Consider the following 20787-nt stretch of genomic DNA (forward strand, 5'->3'; position numbering starts at 1 on the left):
TCATACATTCACAGACTGGTTGTGGTGACACACTGATATTTAGCTTAGCAGAGGTATAGGTTCAGTTTGAAGGTAATAGTTTGGTTGTGAGTTGGTGACGCCAACGAATGTGACAGTAAAAAAAAATCCAGCTGTGGTGACATATTGATATGTAGCTTTGTCCAAAGTCTAGGGTATGCTGGAAGGCGACAATTTGGTTGCAAGTTGGCAAAGCCAATGAGTGTGATATTAAAAAATCTGGTTGCGATGATAGACTGATCTGTACTTAGCCCACTCAAAATAAATTGCCAATAACATCACATTATAGTCACCATAATGTTTACAGCATTTGTCATGTTTCCTACATCAATGGTCAAAGCCAATAAATCATATCAAACGTTCCTCTATATTCAAGAGACTAGGTGACCAATGATGTTTCGATATTTGGAGCAAGGGAAGTAGATGACAAGCACAAAATGTTGTGGAGGAGGATCCTCGATGAGGCCAAAAAATGACTGCAAATTTTGGGGCCAGAAGAGTAAGAGTAAGAATAAGTACGCATGACAACTGGGGCCCATGAACTCTATTTCTAGCCATTACATTATGGAGCAATTTCAGATTTTGCTTTCAGTAGTGACCAAGTAGTTTTGAACTAGAAATGACAGAGTTAAGAAACCTCTGCTTTAAATTAAGAAATTGAATATCTTGACAGGTACTGCATTGTATGGAAGCAGGGACCTCTAAACAACAGAGAGGCATTGTCCCCACAGCAGCCCGCAGTGGTACGCAACCCCACAACAGGTTACAGCAGTCCACTCACCACACCGCCACCCACACCAAACCCAGGGTTACTGTGTGGTTCGGCTCCCTCAGTTGAAGCCCCCCCCCCTCCCTCCCCCAGGAATGTCTCACACCAGACGAGTGTAACTCCAATGTTTGCATGGTAGAGTACTTATGGTGTACACATACGAGGAGAAAGTGTTTGCACAGCAATCGCCGACATAGTGTAACTGAGATGGAATAAGGGGAACCAGCCCGCATTCGCCGAGGAAAACCACCTTAAAAACCATCCACAGACTGCACGGCTTACCGGGTGGGCTCATTGATAGGTGGTTACCTAGACTTTTGATTGCAATGAAGTAAAACTACCAATTTCGTTATTGTAGCTACAGATGAACATTTAATTGTCACTCAATTCCACTTTATTATATTAACTAAATAGTATTGTCTGAGACTGCGTAAATCAAGTGATATGAAAGTGAATGCTTATGGAGGATTACTGAGCCACAAAGCATACTATCATTCAAATGTAGAACACAATCAAATAACATTCTTTCCCTTCCAAAACATTATAGTAAAAGTCTTCACATTGTTTGTTTCTTTGTGCATAATGCTAAATCTCCTACAAGCACTACTGCAAAACACACTGAACACACAATAGGTACTGTTTGGAACAAGTATTTAACTTAAGTCATCTTTCATTTATAAAAAGAAAGGTATTCGCATTTGTTTTGATGCAATATGAGCATACCAAATCAAAGGACTGCCAACAAAGCTAAATATGAACTAGAATATAATACCAGAAAAGTTATGACACTGGGTAATTGCTAGAACATGTCACCACAAGACAACTACATAACTGTATCAAGTTGTTGATAAAATAAAGAAAAATACTCCCAAGCAGCAACTAACATGTAATGGAAAGTCTTCCTTGAGATAAGACTTAACTATCAGTAGAGGGCTGACAAATATCATACAGATGACATAAGAGGTTCAGACAAGTAATTTGCTATTCTCGTACAGTCAGTACCAGGAATATACAGTAGGCCTATCCCCTGCTGCTGAGAACAATGTGTGTCACCTAAAAATGTTTGGTACCAGGAATCCACTCTGACCCACGATATTATGATGATCATGCGTTATGTAATTTCATATGTAGTACATGTACTTAAAATATTGCATATGTGGAGAGGAAGATTTGTAGCACATACTGCTTGCAGTGCCATTCTCTAGTGTTGAGGTTTGACATTAGGAAAGTAAGTGTTGTCACTGTGTTAAAATAGGGTGTTTCCGCAGACTATATTAGGTTCTAACATGGGGGGAAACGAATCAAAATGGATTTAGAGACAGCTTCATCTGGTAGTCGTGTGAAGATAGCCTATGTAGGTTCATATGGTATGGAACATTATAAGAAAAAGGTACACTGGCGATCTACAATGTAGTTTATTTGGCCGTTCTGTATTTGCGTGAGGTACAGTGACTCCCAGATGGACAACTACTAGCAATACGTTACCTTTTTTTTTTTTTTGGTGGGTGGAGGTAGCTTAGAAAAAGTAGGTGATAGGTTTTTGTGTTATTTACCTTGCTTAACGATTCTTCTTTTTTCGCTGGTCTTTAATTTCCGTTACACTGTAGTACTTGAGCTTTTTCCACTAGGAAGATAGTGTCACTTCTTTCGGCAGGTTAGTGAATTTCTTTTAACTATATAGGTTAATCGAAGTTAATGACACAAGGCATATGTCTATACAGTCGTGTTATTTGATTTGACTGAAAAGTATCTATTCGTGGTTGGGGTGCGAGTACTGTGGAACTCATTTGGGCTATGTGGGGAAATGTGGGGTAACTACATGTATCCTACTTTGTAAAAGTGTTATTTCGTAGATGCACCCATAGTACACTACAGTCTGAAGATTTGGATTAGACTAGAAACACCTCTCGTTCCACATCTCTATATTGCGGAGACACTAAATTATATATGAATGTCAAAAACTACCTTTGCAGAGAATATAAAAGGTCCTCAAAAAATTTTATCACAATTGTGACAGTACTTCAATTCAGACCTACCTTTGGAGCGGGCGTATTTCTCTGGGCTAAACTACCATTGGGGTATTTATCCGGTATCCAGTGCCCTGGATAACATATCGCTCTACTTCCATGCCATCACCATCTTTCACTTATTCTCACACGCAAAACAGAAACATAGCTCACAGCGTACAACAACACATCATCAATATTCTACCCCAACTGTCAAACAACAGCGTTCTGTACCACAAGACATGTCAACATCAGAGATATAGCTTTTCAACTACGAACAACATCGATCAATCGCAACAGTTCTGCAATAGAAATTCTCTAGATCGATTGACGTTCGACGTCAACGGAGAACAGAAGGCAAGGTCACTGGCCAATGGAAGGGTGTTCATATTGGATGAAATGTCAACAAAACATCCCTTAGCTTAGCTTAGTCCTGAATAGCGAAAGTGACTTTATGGTATACAATCAGAAATACAAAAAATCTGAATATAGTGTCAGAATTAAGGAGCTAGGACAAGTAGATTTTTTAAATCCGATTCACATTGGATGTCAATGGAATGGGAGGTGACATTACCATCATGTGATGGTGTTTTCACACTAGACGAAACATCAAGCAGAATATAGAATCAAAATAACGTAACTGTCAATGATAAAGTTCATTAACTGAACTGTAAAATTTACGATCGTTACACTTGACAAAGATTTTGACGAAAAAACTAGGAAAAGCTTAGCCCAAAAATCACAAAACAGAAGGCAAACTTATCTATTGTTTCTCTTTCTTTCTAAGTACCGAATACTGTCATTTGAGCTTACTTTGCTCCATAGGGTCAAATTTTTCTCTATTTGAAAAAAAGTTTCTTTGGTTCATAGACGCTACACTACTTGCTGTATATCTGTGAACAATGTTTTCTACTAAAGGTAGCACTTACAGGTTGGCACCCTTGCTTGCATGTTCAGTTTCGGCCATTTTGAATTTTTCATAAAGACCTAGTCAAAAATAACTAGACTCACTGATGGCGCTGCAGTCGCGGGATAATTTGAACCTTCGGCTGGACGCCATTATAGTGGTTGTAGTCTGATGTGTTGTGTAGTATTGTTGTTTATGAAGACCCTGATTCAACGTTGTATATTTGTTGGGGCGTACATACAGTATTTGCTACTCGTAATTCTACTGTCTGTATGTTCCAATCAAAAGAAGTACAATGGTGAAGAGTTGTGCAGCGATTAATTGTACAAATATATTCGAGAAAGGAACGAATATTACGTTTGACAGGTATGTGGATATTTTAAGTTGTTTTGTATGTCAGTGCACTTGCTTAATAAATATTTTTGTAACACGATATTAGCATAATGTCTGTGCATCTATTTACAGGTTTCCTTTCTCAAAACCACAGCTGTTACAAAAATGGTTACACGTTGTCAGAAGGCAAGATTTCCGACCGACAGAATACCATTTTATATGTTCTGATCATTTTGAAGAAAGTTGGCTGATCGGTAGTGTTTTCGTGGTCTAGGTTAGGTTGAAACTTGATAATTTGGTCGCACTGTGCCATATATAACGCACTTCTCGTCATAAAATCCAAAGCAAGGTAGAGTCAGAAAATATCTATTAATATAGTGGGCAAATCTTCGAGTATTTTGATGCATTTTGCTTACATCTATCGTAAATGAACTACGAAAAATGCTAGGGGTCCAGTACATAACTTTTTGCTACAGCAGATTCCATGTAGTGCATAAGATAAATTCATAAAGTGACTAGTTGCTGTTTGTTCATAAATTAAAAAGTGTATTGTAGTAACGTATTTAAATGAGGCATTATGTTTGTGACCTATCTCAAGGGCAGACATTTTATAACCAAAAGCGATGTATAAACATTCGAACTCCGCGCGCCACTTTACCACTCTAATGGCCGCCGCCCAGGTATTCAATTTGTCCGCTCTACACAGTCGACCACTCGTGCGGTTGTGGGGGCCTGATTTTTCACAAGCATCTTAGTAAAGACGTTCATAAGTGTGTATAAAATTAAGCTGGAAAAATCTGTATTTTTCATAGCTTGAACTGGTCACTGTGACGGTCAGTCACCATTATTTTAATTACTCAGAACGTCTAGCTGCTGAAAAGTATCGTAGTTTTTCGTTTGAGGGACTATTGTTTGTGTCATTGTCAATTTATTGTTGTAGGTTAGGAAATTTCTTACTGTGGGGAAACATTGCACCACAACAAAAGTGGTGCAAAGTATCACCAGGGTGCATTTCTTCCACATCTACGAACATTTCTGACTTATTTTACCTCCGTAGTGTGCTGCTGGCAGTGAACAATGTTTGTAATCTCTTTCAGACTGGTGAAAATGCCACGGAAGTATAAGAGAATGGTCGGAAATAGGCGATACTGTGATTACAGCCCAGAAACTATGGAGAAATGCCTACAAGCCATTAGGAGGAAGGAGATAGCACAAAGGAAAGCTGAAAAACTTTTTAATATCCCAAGAAGAACCATAATTAATAAACTTAAGTCAAGAAAGGGCGTAATTCACCTCCAGGATTCCCACAGATTTTTACTAATGAAGAAGCAGAGTTTGTAAAATGTGTTTTACAGTTGAGTAAATATGGGTTCCCTGTTACTCCAATGGAACTCCGAATGATTGTGAAGTCATACCTTGCCAGACAGGGACGTAAAGTTCCTACATTCAAAGACAATTGTCCAGGCTATGAATGGCTCTTGGACTTCACCAAATGCCATCCTGAACTTTCTGTACATTTTGCAACCAACATTAAAAGGAGTAGAGCTGCAGTTGATTAGCGGGTTCTCAGAGAATATGGTGAACATTTGCAAGTTTAACTGAAAGGTGTGCCAGCTAGTAATATATGGAATTTTGATGAAACCAACTTATCTGCCAATCCAGGGAAAAAGAAAGTACTCACAAAATGAGGTTCAAAATATTCAGAAAACGTCTGTAATTCCTCCAAGAGCAGCGTATCTGTAATGTTTGCTGGCAATGCTGAGGGAGAAGTTTTGCCTCCATTTGTTGTTTACAAATCAGCACGTCTATGATCTACATGGACAGAAAATGGGCCCCCTGGCTGCCTTTAGTCACATAGTCCTAGTGGATGGTTTGACAATAATACACTTGTGATTCTTGAGTTTCTCCCGGCGTATTTGATAATCAAAATATCCATGGGTGTGCTGCCGGTCTATAGTGTCCAACGGGCACAATATTTCGGCGATCATACATGTCGCCATCATCAGGTGAACTGACGGACTGAGCTCCTGTGAACGTGCTGGCACGGAGATCCGTACGGTATGGCTGCTCAGAGGGAACTGGGTTCGGTCGCGGCGGCGGCCGATTTAAATACCCTCCGCCCGCGGCGCGCTCCCTCCGCCGTCCGCGCCACGGTCGCGCGGTGGAACAGATTGCGACAACGATTTCGATGGCCTCTCTAACAACGCTGTCCCAGTATCTCGACGTCTGTACCAGAATCCTTGTGCGGTCATACTCCATGGCGTGATTTTCCGACAAACAATGTTCAGCGACCGCCGACTTGCTCGGATACATCAGTCGAGTTTGCGTCTGGTGTTCACGGCCTCGATCCTCGACGGTACGCATCGTCTGACCAATATACGACTTACCACATTGACACGGAATCTGGTACACGCCGGCCTTCCTCAAACTGAGGTCATCTTTGGCGCTCCCAACCAGTGCACGAGTTTTATTTGGAGGACAAAACACAGTTCCAACCTGTGTTTCTTCAGAATGCGGGCGATTTTCCCCGAGAGTGCGCCTGTGTATGGAATAAATGCAGTGCCTACCTCCTCCCTCGTGACTTCATCCATCTCAACAGGTTGTGCTGCAGTGGTTGGGCGGAGAGCACGTTGAATCTGCCACTCTGAGTACCCATTTTTTCGAAATACAGTTCTCAGGTGTTCCAATTCCTGGGGTAGACTCTCTGCGTCAGAGATAGTGCGCGCCCTATGTACTAGAGTTTTAAGTACCCCGTTCCTCTGTGAAGGGTGGTGGCAGCTGTCTGCGTGCAAATACAGATCAGTGTGCGTTGTCTTCCGATACACCCCATGACCTAGGGTGCCGTCAGCCCTTCTCTTGACCAAGACGTCAAGGAAAGGTAATTTACCCCCCGTTTCAGTCTCCATAGTGAATTTGATGTTGGGGTGTATGGAGTTTAGATGTGTAAGGAAGTCAAGGAGTTTATCCATACCATGTGGCCAGATGACGAACGTGTCGCCCACGTAACGGAAAAAGCAAGTAGGTTTCCATACGGATGACGACAGGGCTTCCTCCTCGAAGTTCTCCATGTACAAATTCGCTACCACTGGTGAGAGTGGACTACCTATGGCGACTCCCTCCGTTTGTTTGTAGTATTCTCCATTAAAAAGAAAATACGTGGAAGTCAAGACATGCCCAAAAAGTTCAGTGGTCTTCTCGTCAAACTTCTGACTAATCAATTCTAGTGACTCTCGAAGGGGTACCCTTGTAAACAAGGAAACGACGTCAAAACTCACCATGATATCTGACTCATCCAACCTGAAGCTATCAAGGCGTTTAACAAAATCCACGGAATTACGTATGTGATGAGGGCATTTACCCACATAAGGACTTAATCTTCCCGTCAGGTATTTGGCCAACAAATATGTAGGTGCCCTGATGTTGCTGACAATGGGGCGCAATGGTACCCCCTCTTTGTGAACCTTCGGGAGTCCATATAGTCTAGGCGGTACTGGACCTTGGGGTAACAATTTCTTAGCGTCACCCTCCGGTAAATCTGCGTCCTTGAGAAGCGCCCTCGTCTTGTTCTCCACCTTCTTTCTAGGGTCAACGCTGATCTTCCGGTAGGAATCGTCATTTAGCAGGCTCTGCATCTTCTCAGTGTAGTCCTTATGGGAGGAGGAGGGTAAATTACCTTTCCTTGACGTCTTGGTCAAGAGAAGGGCTGACGGCACCCTAGGTCATGGGGTGTATCGGAAGACAACGCACACTGATCTGTATTTGCACGCAGACAGCTGCCACCACCACCCTTCACAGAGGAACGGGGTACTTAAAACTCTAGTACATAGGGCGCGCACTATCTCTGACGCAGAGAGTCTACCCCAGGAATTGAAACACCTGAGAACTGTATTTCGAAAAAATGGGTACTCAGAGTGGCAGATTCAACGTGCTCTCCGCCCAACCACTGCAGCACAACCTGTTGAGATGGATGAAGTCACGAGGGAGGAGGTAGGCACTGCATTTATTCCATACACAGGCGCACTCTCGGGGAAAATCGCCCGCATTCTGAAGAAACATAGGTCGGAACTGTGTTTTGTCCTCCAAATAAAACTCGTGCACTGGTGGGGAGCGCCAAAGATGACCTCGGTTTGAGGAAGGCCGGCGTGTACCAGGTTCCGTGTCAGTGTGGTAAGCCGTATATTGGTCAGACGATGCGTACCGTCGAGGATCGATGCCGTGAACACCAGAGGCACACTCGACTGATGTATCCGAGCAAGTCGGCGGTCGCTGAACATTGTTTGTCGGAAAATCACGCCATGGAGTATGACCGCACGAGGATTCTGGTACAGACGTCGAGATACTGGGACAGTGTTGTTAGAAAGGCCATCGAAATTCGCACCAATGACGACCTCATAAACCGTGACTGTGGCTATAATCTTAGCAAGGCTTGGGAACCAGCGATTGGGTTAATCAAGAGTAAATCGAGCAAACGCATAGTTGTGACGACCACGGCGGACAGAGCCATCACACCGACATCATCTCAGACGCCGTCGCAATCTGTTCCACCGCGCGACCGTGGTGCGGACGGCAGAGGGAGCGCGCCGCGGGCGGAGGGTATTTAAATCGGCCGCCGCCGCGACCGAACCCAGTTCCCTCTGAGCAGCCATACCGTACGGATCTCCGTGCCGGCATGTTCACAGGAGCTCAGTCCGTCAGTTCACCTGATGATGGCGACATTTATGATCGCCGAAATATTGTGCCCCGTTGGACACTATAGACCGGCAGCACACCCGTGGATATTTTGATTAATAATACACTTAGCGAGTGGTTCACCAAGTTGATGCTACCAAGACTGAAAAAGCTCGAAGGAAAGAAAGTAGTAATCTGTGACATTTTGTCCTCACATTTGACAACTTATGTTCGAGAGCTCTGTGGTGAGAATAACATTTCGTTCATCTGTCTACCAGCAAACAATACTCACATTACACAGCCTTTGGACGCTACGTTCTTCGGGCCCATGAAAGTGGCCTGGAGACAACTCCTTACAGAGTGGAAAAGTAGCAAGCAAGGTTTCAAAGACACTGTCTGGCAGAAACAGCATTTCCCATTTCTGTTAAAGAGATTAATGGATGTAGTTGGCAAGAACTCAGCAAAGAACCTAATGGCAGGTTTCCAAAGTGCAGCATTTATCCAATCAATGTTGATGAAATTCTTTGCCGTCTTCCATCACGAACTTGTGACAAAGATGGGGCACAAGACTCTTTCGTTGAAGCCCTTGAGAATAAGAGAACTGAATGGACTACTGGTGTTGCCAGTAACACTACACCTGGTAAAAGTGTGTCAGTAATGCAGAAAAAGGTTTTGCAGAAATACAGAATATAGTCACAAAAATCAAGATAATAGTTCAGGAGAAGATTCTGGTGCCATCTCTCTCAGAGTTTCTTCTGAAAATGAGAATTATCTGAGATCTCAAGTCAGATCACCATCACCTGTAGAGTTTGACATGGATGAAACCCAGTTACTAACCAAGCCAAACAAGAAAAGACCAGAATTTGGTGAAGTTGTGCACACTGTGGGTCAGTATGTGATCTTCAAATATGAGGGGGAATATTTTCCAGGATTAATTACTGATGTAGCGATGATGGAGCTACAATGAGTTCAATGCAAAAGTCTAAGAAATCATGGAAGTGGCCAATGCTGAAAGATGAAATGAAGTATGCCTTTGATGAAATAATTTGCCTCATGCAGCCTCCAAAACAGATAAGCAAACGTGGCTTATTCTCCATACCACAGCTTGAGGGATATTTGACCTATTAACTCACAATATAGGCTACAATTTGTGTTAAATCTTTAATTTGTTAAACTATTTTGGTAATAAAATTGTTTCTGCTAACGAGATTGTTATTTTTTCTAAATTCTGATGGTCAGTCATTGCTTCAGTACTCTGTAGTCCTTATTTCTTTAGTAATTGCTTTATTCCCTTTCATTCCTATGGTCAAACATAACTCCAGGCCCCTGTAATCCTTATTTTTAATGAGATTTAAGCATCCGGTGCAAGGAATCCCCAGAGCAAGGAAACTTTGCACCATTTTTTTTAAACAATAACAAATAGAATTAAAAGGTTATTTTATGAGATATAAATACAGATTACTTTGCAAAAGACTGTTGTAACTAATCACATCATTTTGAGAAACAAAAACATTAAGGAACCATTGTTTTTAAACTATCAGAAAAACTGTAAAAAGTGGAGCAAAGTAACCTCAAATAACGGTACCTTTTTTTTTCTTTCAGTAGAAGAAGAATAGATGGCTCTTCTTATTTAGACTAAGTAAAAGCTACTTCTTTGTCCAGTTATTGTGAAACGTAAACCATTTTTTGCGTTGGATTGGCAAGCTAAATGCTATAAATATATCAAACAATATTTTAAAAAAACAATACATGGAGCCATTTCACTTTATCGATTGGTTTTTTTCTTTTCTTACTACTAATTAACGTAAGAGATAACTGTGTTTTTCTCCTACAATCAGGCAGACATTTTCGGTGTAAAACATCTTTAAACTATAATTGTTTCATATACACGTTTTACATATGTGCAGTGAAGGCTTAATTTGTCATTCTCGATAATGGGCCTTATCTTGTGGAAGAACACTCATGGGAAAAATATCAAAGTCCTCATGGAAATTCGTGTCACAAAACCAACCAAACACTAAAATAAAGTGGCACATGAGTTTCTCATTGCGTATATAACGTTCAGACAACTTACGGAAATGCAGCCAGATGTTGCCTTCGACAACCGCCAATATTTCGACAGTTCCAAATGTGTCAGTTCCGTGACACGAATGCAACATGGAACCTCTGTTCAAGAGAATTTAAAATCTCGGTATACAGAGCATTTCTGGAAAGATAACACAATCACACGCTGTAAACATTACCACAGTCTAAATGGCCCCACTGTGACTCACACACAAGCGACGCATTGCAATGATCAATCGCATTCACAGTTTGGATTTCTGAAGGGTTCTGATATCGAGAAGGCTATTTACACCTACAGTGAAAATGTACTTAATTCATTAAATAACAAGTTACAAGCAGCAGGTATTTTCTGTGATTTGTCAAAGGCATTCGATTGTGTGAACTGCAACATCCTTTTAAATAAATTAGAATTCTATGGTGTCACGGGCAGTGCTGCAAAATGGTTCAAGTCATACCTCGCTAACAGGAAACAAAGGATGTCAGTGCAAGGGATTAGTGAATTAAGTCATCAGTCATCATCAGAATGGGAAGAAGGTACATGTGGTGCCCCATAGGGATCCATCTTAGAGCCATTGCTTTTTCTTGTGTACATTAATGATCTCTCATCAGTTACACTGCCAGAAGCTGAGTTCGTTTTGTTTGCAGATGACACAAGTATTGCAATAAATAGTATATCGAGTGTAGTTCTAGAAAAATCTGCTAATGATATTTTCATGGATATTAATAAATGGTTTAAAGTCAACTTACTGACACTAAACTTCGAAAGGACTCACTATATGCAATTCAGAACCTGTAAGAGGTTTCCACCCAGCATATGCATAAAGTATGAAGAAGAGCAGATAGAAGAGGTTGACAGTCTTAAATTCCTGGGATTACAACTTGACAATAAATTCAGTTGGGAGGAGCACACCACAGAACTGCAGAAATGCCCTAACAAATCTGTATTTCTAATTCGAGTGTTAGCAGACATAGGCGACATAAAAATGAAAAAGCTTGCATACTTTGCCTACTTTCATTCCATAATGTCATATGGTATAATATTTTGGGGTAACTCTTCAAGTCAAACAAAAGTTTTCAGAGTCCAAAAGCGTGTAATACGTATTATTTGTGGAGTAAATTCATGGACGGCCTGTAGAAACCTCTTCAAAGAACTGGGTATACTAACTACTGCCTCTCAGTATATTTACTCCTTAATGAAATTTGTCCTAAATAATATATCTCTTTTTCCAACAAACAGCTTAGTTCATACGTACAATACCAGGAACAAAAATTATCTGCACAAGCACATAAAAGCACTTACTTTAGTTCAAAAAGGGATCCACTACTCAGGAACACTCACCTTCAATAATTTGCCAGCAAACATAAAAAATTTAGTTACAAATAAAGATCAGTTTAAAAGGAGCCTGAAAGACTTACTAGTGGCCAACTCCTTCTACTCCATTGACGAATTTTTTAATAGAAACAAATGATTTATTGTATATATTCATACTATTAGCATTGTTATTTCCGTTTTTGTTTAAAAAAAATTGACATGTTCCACATCCACGAGGATCTCCTCAGCACAGATCTATGGAACAAAAAAATAATCTAATCTAATTTAATCTAATGCGATATTGCTGAAATCGATCGTTCGTCTCGTCTTCACCACGCACAAGCGATTTGCCAAATAATTTCAACAAGTAGTATGAACGCTACTGTGTCGAGAAGTTGCGTTGTGGAAATGGATCTATTATGTTTAGCAGCAGTCAAAATCGATGTCTGTAAAAATAAATTAATTAAAAAAACGGGAATTGTGTTTTGTTAAAATTTTTTGAAACGCTTGTCTTCGTAATTGAATGTTACTTTAGAGAATATATTACATTTTCCATTTAGATAAATTGGATTTTGTACACTTTTCTAGTGTGTTAATACAATTCATTTTCATTTGTTAGCTTTCAGTTCTATTTTTATTCATTGGTCTTATATCTACAGTATACAATATTTTTTGAAATCCCAATGTGTCCGTAGAAATGTGGTCAATAGCTGCACTGCTGATTACCATGACTGTTGTAACAAATTGTAAAAATGTGAGTTCGATTATATATAAGAGACATGAGTATAGCTGTATAATAGATTTGCTATGAATATTTAAATTAAAATATCCACTTAATATTATGATACCTATTCATCATTCTGTTTAGAAATTAAAATCGTTAACGATACGGTTTGTGCACTTGTTTCATAAAATCTCAAAATCAGCAAATGGAGCCCAATGTATTGTGACTGTTTCCACGAACTTCCCACCAGTTCAGTTTTTATGGCACTAGCTCCAAAAGGCTAATCACTGCTAAACTGGAAGGTATATTTAGTAATGTGAGCGTTAGCAAATTGTCAAGAGACTTGAATGATAGTGAAATAAATGTTAAAACTGCCAAATCTCACTGATTCAGTGACATAAGCTACAGCTTATTCATGGAGAGCTACTTTCGAATATGTGTATAATTGCAGCTTACTCCACTGAAACAAGAGAATATAAACACATATATTCGAAAAGTATATTTCTGGTGTAGTCAGTTATTATTATAGGCACTTTCCTTGACATGTAACAATTTCGAATGGAGCCTAATGTTTCGAAAATTCTTAAATTTCACTCGACTTTCTCATGCACAAATATATTTGTAAATGTACCTAATTATTTTTACTTCCGAAGGGAAAGTGTTGAAGAATCTTGCTGTCTGCGGCTCAGATGTAGCAACAATTATGGAACTGGTTTCTTCTGTATTGGGAAACAGTTTCATTGTTTTTGACGTTCTATTACCATGTGGTTTTCCCTTGAGCTGCAGCCGTGGTAGCTTATTTGGTGCGTTAAATAACGTTGGCGTTTCATTCCACACAAATTTCTTACATACCCTGTTCACTTATTTCACTGAAAGCTTAGTGAACAGATCTTCACGTTGCTGATTAGGTATACGATGTCCTTCTGCGAAAAGTCAGGTCTTCTGATGTTTATAGCTATTTGTTTGTTATTAAAAGATAACGAAATTCTTTGGGCAATATCTGTAGAGTAAAAAATAATCATACACAAACTGTCCTTGTAATGCACCATTTTATATATCCCAGGATCCTTGGAAAGCTAAAATAATACAAATGTAGTGACAGTTCTACTTGTTGCCGACTTTGATGGCACTACATACCCAATCTAATCTAAAAACTAGTTTACAAATCGGTATAAACAAAACTACTCGCACAGATCCGATATCGCATTACGAAGTCTGCTCACTGTCCAGTTAGACTGCTGTTGTTGCAATGTATAACAAAAATGAATGGAAGTGTCATGACTTTATGTTAAGCCAGGTTTCCACAGGTATGAGTTTCTTACACATGCTCTACCCCTTCTACATCTTACATGTGGAAACATATGATTTGCGTATTGTAATGCCAACTTATGTGGACGTTACTAAAGCTGAAAGGTGTTCTACTTTTTTGCATTAATTTGCTTCCCCTTCCATCGCCTATGAGCTTCACCAGCTGCCGCTAGGTGAGCTGCTCCCAAGGGCACCCACACATGGGGGCATGGGGTGCTGCAGCTAATTTGAATTCTCTTTTATAAGTACTTGGCCAAGTATTTTAGGAAGAGGACAAAGTTTTCAACAGGGTCGGAACTGTAACTTTTTTATCGCATCTTATAAACCATTATCTGTCTTCCAAAATATTAAAAATACTCTATACCCCCCACCCCCAGGTCTAGCCCCTACAAACTAGCATATCAGCGCTCTTCTCTGCTCTGGTTTGTTCGACAGCACAGATATAGAATTGTTTATATATATATATATATATATATATATATATATATATATATATGTGTGTGTGTGTGTGTAGAAAGTTAGCATCATGTCAAAATAATGGGCTTAGTCTTCAAGTAAATAAATAAATACTTTCTGAAGTGGCAATATGTTCATAAGCAGTGTGATAGGAATATCATTCTAGCATTCACTAACTCCTTATAATCACTTATTTGTGACAGAGAGGCACATCATCATTTTAAGTAATTAAAGGATTAAGAGTACTGGAATTGAGGCTCATAATAATGCAGAACAGTCAGTACTGAAAAGGTCCTTTTTTACTTCAGTATGATGATGATAATTTTTTGCTTGAATTTTTGTGTATAAATATTACTGTGAAATAGAAATTTATTTCCGTCTTTGGAGATATGAAATTACACTTGACCCTTGCTGAAATCCTATGAAAATTTTTTTTGTTTGTATGGGCATTACAGTTGAGTAATGAGTGTTCAGCACAGTACGAATATTGGTTATAAAATTAAGTACCAGTGCCATACCAGTAAAACAAATGTATATTTACAGCACTTATGATCCATCAGCATCTCAGTTACCTCTGAAAATAAAAACAAAACTGAACTGTTGAGACAAAAATCTTACTTTCTGAGGTGCCTTTTGTCAAAGAAGATTATTCTAAAAATTTGTAAAACAAGGCAAATATTTATTAGAGAAACATAAGTGTGACTTTCTATAACAAAGACAGTGTTATCATTGACAATGTCAGAGAATCATTACTGGAAAAGAAAAAGCGAATCCTTATGAAACTTTTTTGTTAGCTTTCTGAGATCGTTGTTTCTCTTGATCTGAAGAAAGAGGTGTGAACTGTACAAACATCTTGAGTTTTGTGAGAAAATGGAACAGTATTTTGTATAGTTTACAAATACAGAGTATGACATGTACAACTGTTTGTGAGTTAGGCAGTCATCGAGTACTTTAATCTAAACCAGTAACATTAATGTCTGATTCACCTCCTTTACAGCTCACACAGGTGCAGCTATTGACAGGAGTCATGACATAACAGACCTTACAAGAATCACAGTAAACAAAGAAGTAATAAGTCGAACATTAAAACATTTGTAGATGCTGGACTGTCTGAGTACATCAATAACCTAATATACAAAGCTTATCAAGGTAGATGACTCACCACAGCATCATAGTATTATGTAAAATTAACATTTCAATGAATAATACATAATTTCCTTACATGTATTTTTTCTTATAAGGCCATCAATCAAACTTTTTATTGTTTTATTAAATTTATTGTATATGGCATCCTTACTGTGCCTGTAACAATCGTCACATAGTTATATGTGTTTGTAAAAGACTGATTGCTATGTACATAATAATGGAGTTAAATATTCATTCCTGTTACATGTTAAAAACAGAAGTGGAATAAGAGAAATAAGGAGGAAGAAACATATGAAAGAATGAAGAAGACAGGAAATGAGGTTCTTGCAATATTGTAATAGAAAGAATAAACAGTATTCAAAATGGCAAATGAATAAGATGCCATCATTCAAGGTGAGATGAAGGCTTGATATTTATTGACCTGTAGTCACTCAAACAATGTGCAATTAGATTCAACATCAAGAATAGTCTTTTTCTATTAAGTTTTTCTAATAGGAACTTCCAGCAGACTGTAGTATTCTGTGTTAGCCATCTTATATTACAAAGAGCATCGTCACAGAAAATAGTAGCTACCTTGCTGTGCATGACTGCCACACTAAAAGCTTTCTAGTATATGAAGAATAGGTACAATTCACATAATATTTTCACATGTGAAACTCTGTTTAATCATTAAAATGGAGCCAACCAAAAGAGAACAAATTAATGAAATATTTTAATTAATCAGACTCAGGAAATAGTAAATGTTGAGAAGCTGACATGGACAATAGATATGGTACATCATCAGATGATGCTGATATTAATAGCTTTCACAATCTGGATTTGACAGAAAATATAAATCAGAGAATTTTTCCAATTAAAATTCAGTGCCGACAGTGGACGATTTACCACCACAATCAACATTCAAAAGTATTCTTTCCCAGAGCAGCTATGAACAAGGTATCGCAAAACAACAAGAAACTTCAAGTAGTTTGATGTCATGTGAACAAGGAACGTTTATGAGTGGAGCAGTATCACAAACATTAGGCAACATTGCATCAGTTGATACAAACAGTGCAAATTGGATGATGCAGTTTCCAAGGAATGTGTTTCAAAATTCGATTTTAAATTTACAAAGCTTGTCTAAAATTTGGTCAGAGATTTTTGCAAATATTAAATGAGCAAATGAAACCTGCAGTTAGATTAGATGATCTAACTGTGAAAAAAGACAATTTACAAACTACACATGATGAATTAGCAGAAACTGTTACAGACGTTCAGATAGAAGTTTCTGAACTGCAAACAGTTTTCAAGGATCTTCTCGACAAAATACAAAAGCTGTTGGAGGAGGTCGGATTTATAAAGCTTGAACAAAACTGCATTAGTAGCAATGTAAAGGAATGGAACGACCATGTGGGAGCAGTAGAGCTGAACAGTGATACCACACATGCATAAGAATTTATAATACAGCATAGAACTTACATCGATGAGACACAAAAGTTGATGTCTGAGAAAGAAAAGAAAATTTTTGATTATGTATACATTAATACCAAAACTGCAGTCCAACATATTCCTTCAAAATTGAACACTGGTAGGATCAGTTCCAACAAATCAACTACAGTTAATACAAGAACCATGCCAGTTTCCTAGGTAGACATGAGGATAACTCTTCACCTTGTAGATTTGTGGCATTGATGGGAGACCTTCTGGCACATATAATCAGTTGCTGCCATTAATGAGGAACTAAACAAGTTACCACACACCACTGCATATGTCAACATTACACACACTGGGAACAGATTCTTATCTTTTGTCGATATTAGATAATGAAAGCATTTTGAAACACAGAAAATTTCAGTGTTTACTATTTAACTGAAAAAGGTACAGCCAGTAACATTCATGAGAGCATTTTTTAATGTACTGCCATGTAGCTGGTCCGAATAACAAAAAGTATGCTACTTGGTGGTGATCCATTGACTTGGGCTGCAGATACAGCAGACCAATATCAGACCTATGAACAATTCGAGCAGGCCTTTTTGGACAAATTTTGGTCAACAGCTGTCCTAAAACGATTGCAGTTGCAAAGAGGGAGGATTAAGAAAATATTTTGGGAAATATATTAACAAAACATGATATTTGAGTAAACCTTATCTCATGTGGATGTACTGAAGATTTTGAAAGTACGATTGCCACCTTGTATTCTAGAAAAACTGGTCATTATATCAGAGGCAGACCTGCAATAATTTTTTTCCCACACTGAATAACCTAGGTGTACAACTGTTTCCAAAGTAACAGAACTACACAATCCCACAATAACAATAACAATAAAGGCCATGGTTAGCATCCTTATCCACCATCACAAGACAGTAGGCAGAGAAATAATAACCATCAAGGAATTAACATTAGCACAGAAAAGGAGACCATAAATATAATCCAGGGTACCATCATTCACTCAGTCGCAATAACCGAAAAACAATGTAGATAATAGGCAAAGAAATACTGAAGCACATCGTGAGTACACGCCAATGAATCTGGAGCAATGCAAAGCAGAGATTAGACAAGGTTCTCACTGCAACCAAGAGACAAACTGGCGCAATATAGAACAGATAGTAGACATAGCCGAGACTGTTGACAGTAGTAACACACCAGAATGAGGGAGACAATGTAATGGCGGAATTAAAGCTGTGAGGAGAGGTTGTGAGTCTTGGTAGAGCAGTTGCCCATGAAAGGCAAAGGTCCTGAGCTCGAGTCTCGCTCCAGCACACAGCTTTAATCTGCCAGGAAGTTTCAATAGTAACACTGCTCCACCACCACCAACAGAAAACACCAGTTGTTCGCGGTAAGCCCCTCAACAATGACCGATAATGGGGATATACAGAACGAATGTTTACATTTTCTGAGATACCAGCAAGATAAAGATGTAAGAGGTGAGCTGTATTCGGACTTCTAATGGCAAAGAGGCAGATAAAATGATGCAGTACTAAATGTAAAAGAAGGTGATGTATCTATAGACATTATTCATGACTTAGGGACTTCAGTGAATGTAATGCCAGTTAGTTTATTCAATTAATTTAAAAGAAATATAAATGTACCTACCCAGCCTGTGCAAAATTGCAGAATTGTAACAGCAATGGGTAACAAATCACAAGTAGTGAAAGCACCAGATACTATATTATAATATAGTGTGGCTTTCTTATTGTCGAAAAACTAATAGCCACCTGCATTCTGAATATGAGTTATTTTTGATGGTATGAAGTGAAAACAGACTTAGGTAAAGGCAAGTGATATTTTCTAGTTGAATACCATACATTCTGTCTTTTTTAGTCAGCAATTAACAGGAAGTAGATTTACAATTAATTTTTCCAGAGATATTTTTCGTAAATGAAAGTATGTCAATCAGGCTTCAGATATATATACTGATGTGTGAATGATACAGGGTAAGTTGCAAGAGTCTTCTTGCTTCACCATGACCTAAAGGAATGAATTAGGTGAGCTACTCTTAAAATATATGCAAATAAAATATGAAAAATTACTGGTGCCATTAAGGGTAGTATGTAAAAGTTGGAGGTATAGCTCCCCTCCCTCCCTCCATAACCTTTTATCATTCTTTTATGCAATATCATCTGCTAAAAGGGAAGCACTGCACAAAAAAGTAGCGAGAATGAAAAATTTGGAAATAACTGAATGTTCACAGTCATCTCACTTTAGCTTTCTTTAAGAGGTTGCGAAACAGAATTCCAATGTCCACCTACTTTTAGATGCCAGAGAAATCAACACAATCATTAACCCAGTTAGAATAAAGCTAGAAAATTTATATGAGCAATTGCTAAAGTTTCAAAAGATAAAGTACTTAACTAGCATAGATTTGTGTGTCTCACGCTGGCAAATGATATGTAGAATAGTGAAACATACATGAATGCTCGTTATGTGAATATGAAAATAATCACTACAATAACGTAACAAAACATACTGTTTCTAACACATGTACAGTGAATTGAGTATGAATGACTGATGCATCTAGCTACACAACATTTGAACACTTAGGCTTTTGTCTATTAGCATAACGCATTTAGCAGAAAAGCAATGAGTTAACCTCTGCCCTTTCCCCATAGATGTAGTCATAAACATTTCAGACAAGTTTAACACATGTAACCACTAGTAGATGGTGGAAAGTTATTACAAAATAACTTTTTAGGTATCTTTACGCTGCAGATGTTGAGTAAAATAGTCAGTATTGCACATATTTGAAATCAATGCATTAGTACTCATGATACAAAGAAGAAGAACTAGTGATATGAATATTCATAGTTACATGAACAGTTCTTAAAAAGTTGATAAAAACAGACTGCTGGGTCGCTATCCTAAAGCTAGAAAGACCATTATAATGAACATCATATATTCACAGGTATAAAGAATATTTAAGTTGAGAGGTGCAAACAATACTGAACCAGTAGAAAACATTTTTTCACACAACAGAATAAGTTACACTGTCACCTTCCATATGGAGCCACATGTACATAAACCTGTGCATAGTAGGAACAGTAATAAGTAAGTGTTAAAGTACAATTCAGTATGGAACTTTAATGTTCACTACAGTAGCACATTTCCATAGCTCTTTAGCAAAGTTTTTCTTGAAGTAGTCTATGTGTCTGACTTATGTTAAGTCTTGTCTTATGCTTCTGCAACTGAAGAACAATTTAGAAGTATATTTCATGGTGAATTATTCTGCAGTTCATGTTGAATCTAATTTCCATTGTGTTCTGTCGTTTAACACTTTAGCAACGCTATGAGTTGGCAATAATCAGAATGTTTATTTGCCTAAAAAGCATTAAAGCAGAGTTAACCTGCATCTTCAAGGAATCTAATAATGTGTTTTAGTATTAGTCAAGCTTTCACGTTTTTCGCCCAAAAATCGTGGAAATGCTCTGAATGTGTAATAAAATCTTATTACAACTTAAATAAGAAAAATGAATTAATGTATATATGTACATGTAAAGAAACATAAACTTCTGTCTAAATGACAACCTTATGAGTCATCGATAAAAAAGTAGATGTACATGATCTAAGCACAATGGGACTCATAAGAAAAAGGAAGTTCTT

General features: G+C 38.3%; 1 protein-coding gene across 2 annotated transcripts in view; it reads right to left on the bottom strand.

The window, feature by feature from the left end:
• LOC126175225 (phospholipid-transporting ATPase ABCA1-like) overlaps nucleotides 1–3035 on the bottom strand; it is a 455526-nt gene extending 452491 nt beyond the window's left edge. Inside the window, exon 1 of one of the 2 annotated variants that reach the window (XM_049921856.1) lies at nucleotides 2824–3035. The gene's annotated coding sequence lies outside the window, so the exon portion shown is untranslated. Of the gene's footprint in view, nucleotides 1–1510; nucleotides 1603–2823 lie in introns of those variants that run through there. The other variant, XM_049921857.1, reaches the window with a different exon arrangement.
• Nucleotides 3036–20787: the final 17752 nt, after the last annotated feature.

This window comes from Schistocerca cancellata, chromosome 3, assembly GCF_023864275.1.
Source record: "Schistocerca cancellata isolate TAMUIC-IGC-003103 chromosome 3, iqSchCanc2.1, whole genome shotgun sequence".
Classification (NCBI taxonomy): Eukaryota; Metazoa; Arthropoda; class Insecta; order Orthoptera; family Acrididae; genus Schistocerca; species Schistocerca cancellata.